The sequence below is a fragment of the Pseudorca crassidens genome, chromosome 16 (assembly GCF_039906515.1).
Source record: "Pseudorca crassidens isolate mPseCra1 chromosome 16, mPseCra1.hap1, whole genome shotgun sequence".
Taxonomy (NCBI): Eukaryota; Metazoa; Chordata; class Mammalia; order Artiodactyla; family Delphinidae; genus Pseudorca; species Pseudorca crassidens.
In genome coordinates this window covers 23,434,177-23,440,948 of record NC_090311.1, presented here as the reverse complement: position 1 = coordinate 23,440,948, position 6,772 = coordinate 23,434,177, and positions in this window count along the sequence as shown.

Below are 6,772 nucleotides of genomic sequence, written 5' to 3'. Positions count from 1 at the left end.
GTGTATGGTGTTAGGGAGTGTTCTAATTTCATTCTTTTACATGTAGCTGTCCAGTTCTCCCAGCCACCACTTATTGAAGAGACTGTCTTTTCTCCATTGTATATCCTTGCCTCCTTTGTCATAGATTAGTTGACCATAGGTGTGTGGGTTTTTCTCTGGGATTTCTATCTTGTTCCATTGATCTATATTTCTGTTTCTGTGCCAGTACCATATTGTCTTGATTACTGTAGCTTTGTAGTATAGTCTGAAGTCAGGGAGTCTGATTCCTCCAGCTCCGTTTCTTTCCCTCAAGATTGCTTTGGCTATTTGGGGTCTTTTGTGTCTCCATATAAATTTTAAGATTTTTTTGTTCTACTTCTGTAAAAAAATGCCATTGGTAATTTGCTAGGGATTGCACTGAATTTGTAGATTGCTTTGGGTATTATAGTCATTTTCACAATATTGATTCTTCAATCCAAGAACATGGGATATCTCCATCTGTTTCTGTCATCTTTGATTTCTTTCATCAGGGTCTTATAGTTTTCTGAGTACAGGTCTTTTACCTCCTTAACTAAGTTTATTCCTAGGTATTTTATTCCTTTTGTTGCAGTGTTGAATGGGATTGTTTCCTTAATTTCTCTTTCTGATCTTTCGTTGTTAGTGTATAGGAATGCAAGAGATTTCTGTGCATTAATTTTATAAACTACAACTTTACCAGATTCATTGATTAGCTCTAGGAGTTTTCTGGTGGCATCTTCAGGATTATCTGTGTATAGTATCATGTCATCTGCAAACAGTGACAATTTTACTTCTTCATTTCCAATTTCTATTCCTTTTATTTTTTTCTTTTCTGGTTGCCGTGGCTAGGACTTCCCAAACTATGTTGAATAAGAGTGGTGAGATTGGACATCCTTGTCTTGTTCCTGATCTTATAGAGGAAATGCTTTCAGTTTTTGACCATTGAGAATGATGTTTGTGTGGGTTTGTCATATATGGCCTTTATTATGTTGAGGTAGGTTCCCTCTCTGCCTACTTTCTGGAGAGTTTTTATCATAAATGGGTGTTGAATTTTTGTCAAAACCTTTTTCTGCATCTATTGAGATGACCATATGGTTTTTTTTTTTTTTTTTTTTTTTTTTTTGTGGTACATGGACCTCTCACTGTTGTGGTCTCTCCCGTTGTGGAGCACAGGCTCCAGACGTGCAGGCTAAGCGGCCATGGCTCACGGGCCCAGCCACTCCACGGCATGTGGGATCTTCCCAGACCGGGTAACAAACCTGTGTCCCCTGCATCGGCAGGCAGACTCTCAACCACTGTGCCACCAGGGAAGCCTGATCATATGGTTTTTATCCTTCCCTTTGTTAATATGGTGTATCACATTGATTGATTTGTGTATATATTGGAGAATCCTTGCATCCCTGGGATCATGCTGTGTGATCCTTTTAATGTATTGTTAGATTCTGTTTGCTAGTATTTTGTAGAGGATTCTTGCATCTATATTCATCAGTGATATTGGTCTATAATTCTCTTTTATTGTAGTACCTTTGTCTGGTTTTGGCATCAGGGTGATGGTAGCCTCATAGAATGAGTTTGGGAGTTTTCCTTCCTCTGCAGTTTTTTGGAAGAGTTTGAGAAGGATGGATGTTAGCTCTTCACTAAATGTTTCATAGAATTCATCTGTGAAGCCATCTGGTCTTGGACTTTTGTTTGTTGGAAGATTGTTAATCACAGTTTCAATTTCAGCAGTTGTGACTGGTCTGTTTATGTTCTCTATTTCTTCCTGGTTCAGTCTCGGAAGGTTGTGCTTTTCTAAGAATTTGTCCATTTCTTCCAGGTTGTCCATTTGATTGGCATAGAGTTGCTTGTTGTAGTCTTTTATGATGCTTTGTATTTCTGTGGTGTTCATTGTAACTTCTTTTTCATTTCTAATTTTATCTATTTGAGTCAACTCCCTCTTGTTCCTGATGAGTCTGGCTAAAGATTTATCAATTTTGTTTATCTTCTCAAAGAACCAGCTTTGAGTTTTATTGATCTTCGCTATTATTTTCCTTGTTTCTGTTTCATTTATTTCTGCTACGGTCTTTATGACTTCTTTCCTTCTACTAACTTTGGGTTTTGTTTGTTCTTTTTTCTCTAGTTCCTTTAGGTGTAAGGTTAGATTGTTTATGTGAGATTTTTCTTGTTTCTTGAGGTAGGATTGTATTGCTATAAACTTCCCTCTTAGAACTGCTTTTGGTGCATCTCATAGGTTTTGGATCGTCTCGTTTTCATTGTCATTTGTCTCTAGGTATATTTTGATTTCCTCTTTGATTTCTTCAGTGATTGCTTGGTTATTTAGTAATGTATTGTTTAGCCTCCTTGTGTTTGTGTTTTTTACATTTTTTTCCCTGTAATTGATTTCTAATCTCATAGCATTGTGGTCAGAAAAGATGCTGGATATGATTTCAGTTTTCTTAAATTCATTGAGGCTTGATTTGTGACCCAAGATGTGATCTATCCTGGAGAATGTTCCATGTGCACTTGAGAAGAACGTGTAATCTGCTGTTTTTGGATGGAATGTCCTATAAATATCAGTGAAATCTATCTGGTCTATTGTGTCATTTAAAGCTTGTGTTTCCTTATTAATTTTCTGTGTGGATGATCTGTCCATTGGTGTAAGTGAGGTGTTAAACTCCCCCACTATTATTGTGTTACTGTCGATTTCCTCTTTTATAGCTGTTAGCAGTTGCCTTATGTATTGATGTGCTCCTATGTTGGGTGCATATATATTTATAATTGTTATATCTTCTTCTTGGATTGATCCCTTCATCATTATGTAGTGTCCTTCCTAGTCTCTTGTAACATTTATTTTAAAGTCCATTTTTTCAGATATGAGAATTGCTACTCCAGCTTTCTTTTGATTTCCATTTGCATGGAATATCTTTTTCCATCCCCTCACTTTCATTCTGTATGTATCCCTAGGTCTGAAGTGGGTCTCTTGTAGACAGCATATATATGTGTCTTGTTTTTGTATCCATTCAGCGAGACTGTCTTTTCGTTGGAGCATTTAATCCATTGACTTTTAAGGTAATTATCGATACACATGTTCCTATTACCATTTTCTTAATTTTTCTTGGTTTGTTTTGGTTGGTCCTTTTCTTCTCTTTTGTTTCCCACTTAGAGAAGTTCCTTTAGCATTTGTTGTAGAGCTGGTTTGCTCGTGCTGAATTCTCTTAGCTTTTGCTTGTCTGTAAAGCTTTTGATTTCTCCATCGAATCTGAATGAGATCCTTGCCGGGTAATCTTGGTTGTAGGTTCTTCCCTTTCACCACTTTAAATATATCCTGCCACTCCCTTCTGACTTGTAGAGTGTCTGCTGAGAAATCAGCTGTTAACCTTATGGGAGTTCCCTTGTATGTTATTTGTGGTTTTTCCCTTGTTGCTTTCCATAATTTTTGTTTTTAATTTTTGCCAATTTGATTACTATGTGTCTCGGCATGTTTCTCTATGGGTTTATCCTGCCTGGGACTCTCTGTGCTTCCTGGACTTGGGTGCTGTGCTTCCTATCCCATGTTAGGGAACTTTTCGACTATAATCTCTTCACATATTTTCTCAGGTCCTTTCTCTCTCTCTTCTCTTTCTGGGACCCCTATAATGTGAATGTTGTTGTGTCTAATGTTGTCCCAGAGGTCTCTTAGGCTGTCTTCATTTCTTTTCATTCTTTTTTCTTTATTCTGTTCCTCGGCAGTGAATTCCACCATTCTGTCTTCCAGGTCATTTATCCGTTCTTCTGCCATAGTTATTCTGCTATTGTTTCCTTGTAGCGTATTTTTCATTTCAGTTATTGTATTGTTCATCTCTGTTTGTTTGTTCTTTAATTCTTCTAGGTGTTTGTTAAACATTTCCTGCATCTCCTTGATCTTTGCCTTTATTCCTTTTCCAAGGACCTAGATCATCTTCATTATCATTATTCTGAATTCTTTTTCTGGAAGGTTGCCTATCTCCACTTCATTTAGTTGTGTTTCTGGGGTTTTATCTCGTTCCTTCATCTGGTACATAGCCCTCTGCCTTTTCATTTTGTCTATCTTTCTGTGAATGTGGTTTTTGTTCCACAGGCTGCAGGACTGTAGTTCTTCTTACTCCTGCGGTCTGCCCTCTGGTGGATGAGGCTATCTAAGACCTTGTGCAAGCTTCCTGATGGGAGGGACTGGTGGTGGGTAATGCTGAGTGTTGCTCTGGTGGGCAGAGCTCAGAAAAACTTTAATCTGCTTGCCTGCTGATGGGTGAGGCTGAGTTCCCTCCCTGTTGGTTATTTTGCCTGAGGCGACCCAGTACTGGAGGCCACAGGCTGTTTGGTGAGACTAATGGTGGACTCTGGGAGGGCTCATGCCAAGGAGCACTTCCCAGAACTTCCGCTGCCAGTGTCCCCATCCCCATGGCAAGCCATAGCCACCGCCTGCCTCTGTAGGAGACCCTCCAACACTAGCAGGTAGGTCTGGTTCAGTCTCCCATGGGGTCACTGCTCCCTCCCCTGAGTCCTGATGTGCGCAGTAGTTTGTGTGTGCCCTCCAAGAGGGGAGTACCTGCTTCTCCCAGTCCTGTCAAAGTCCTGCAGTCAAATCCTGCTAGGCTTCCAAGTCTGATTCTCTGGGAATTCCTCCTCCCATTGCTGGAACCCCAGGTTGGGAAGCGTAATGTGGGGCTCAGAACCTTCACTCCAGTTTGTGGGCTTCTGTAGTATAATTGTTCTCCAGTTTGTGAGTCACCCTCCCAGTGATTATGGGATTTGATATTATTGTGATTGCACCCCTCCCACCATCTCACTGTGGCTTCTCCTGTCTTTGGATGTGGGATATCTTTTCTGGTGAGTTCCAGTGTCTTCCTGTCGATGATTTTTCAGCAGTTAGTTGTGGTTCTGTTGCTCTCCAGTTTACCCATTTCTTGCCTTAAAAACCATAGTAATTTTTTTTTCTTTGCCCAAACTTTCCTATAATGCCTTCTGCCTCCTCACCAACCCTGGTGCCACCCTGTGTGGCCCTGCATGACATAGCATGTTCAGTCCTCTTAGGACCTGTGAGTAACAAATCATCTTTTCAACAACAGTTAGAATTCAAAGAGTTTTCTTCTTCCCACATTGGAGGGTTTATAGTAGTTAAAAAAAATATGCACTCATGCATATATGCAGGTTTCCTTTGGAAATTTTGTGGTAAGAGTTGCATAATAAAAACATCCAAATTATAAATATCCCTTGTCTCAAAGAAAGCAGAAGACCTTTCTGCTCCTATCAATAATGTAACACAGTCTTCTCACCCCTACCAAAAAATTTTTGTATGCAAACTTACGGTGTAGTAACTCACTAAAAATCAATGATCCAGAATTACAATGGCATATATTTTTAAAAGCTTTATTTATCTCTCCTCATTAGAAATACCTTTACAGAAAGCAGTAATACTGATGGTGTGAATTAATAACTGTGTTTTGGAGTTTTATTGCTGTTCCTGTTTTATTTATGGGTCACTGGTTTCCTGGGCCTGTTTTGGGTACAGGGCTATTTATGTAGCCACTGGATTATTATCTGTCTTCAAAAGTGACAGCAAAACTCTAGGGCTTCAGGGAGCAGTGGAAAGACTGTTTGCGTAGAGGAAATGTAATTTTTTTTTTTTTTTTAGGAGAACAGATATCCAGACAGTATGAAAATCCGGGGCAAGAAGTAACAAGGACAAAATGATAGAAAAGTACAAAATAGAGGGGATCAAACATAATTTTTTTTTTTTTTTTTTTTTTTGTGGTACGCGGGCCTCTCACTGTTGTGGCCTCTCCCGTTGTGGAGCACAGGCTCCGGACGTGCAGGCTCAACGGCCATGGCTCACGGGCCCAGCCGCTCCGCGGCATGTGGGATCTTCCCGGACCAGGGCACGAACCCGTGTCCCCTGCATCGGCAGGTGGACTCTCAAGCAGTGCGCCACCAGGGAAGCCCCAAACATAATTTTTTAAGTAGAACTGTGAGACACAAGCAAGTATCAGATTACTTCATTCACATCACTTAAGTTCTCAAGGGACAAAGAGGATATTCAATAACATACACTCAGAAAGGCCATATGACAGCCAGGAAGGAAAAGGAAATTGAGACCTAGATGGATAAGGACTGGAATCCCTATGCCAGCACTTTGTTACTCCACAGATCTATAAGCACGTTATTTCCTTCTATTTTGTCATGCCTAAAATGGAGACTGTAATACCTGCTGCAATGGGTAGTTATTAGAATTAAATAAACACGAAGGATCTTGGGCAATAATAGGGATGCAAGAGGGCTTCCCTGGTGGCGCAGTGGTTGAGAGTCCGCCTGCCGATGCAGGGGACGCGGGTTCGTGCCCAGGTCCGGGAAGATCCCACATGCCGCGGAGCGGCTGGGCCCGTGAGCCATGGCCGCTGAGCCTGCGCGTCCGGAGCCTGTGCTGCGCAACGGGAGAGGCCACAACAGTGAGAGGCCCGCGTACCGCAAAAAAAAAAAAAAAAAAAAAAAGTAGGGACGCAAGAAACGCCCCTTTTCTAAATACGACACTTGATCTAATATGTTTGGACCAGTCACTGCACTACACAGAATTCCCACTTTTATAAAATTATGGCATTGTCTCTAAGTCAATTAAATGAATAGAGGTCTGGCAGTGACTTTTCAGGAGGGTCTCCATTTTAAGAAGATTTTCTTAGTTGTAAACTTGAGCTTAAAAATAAATAATGCGTATGAAGGAAGCTGCGGGACAGATCCTTCTAGAAGGCAAAAATTGTGTGTTATATTTAAGCTTGTGGTGCTTTGA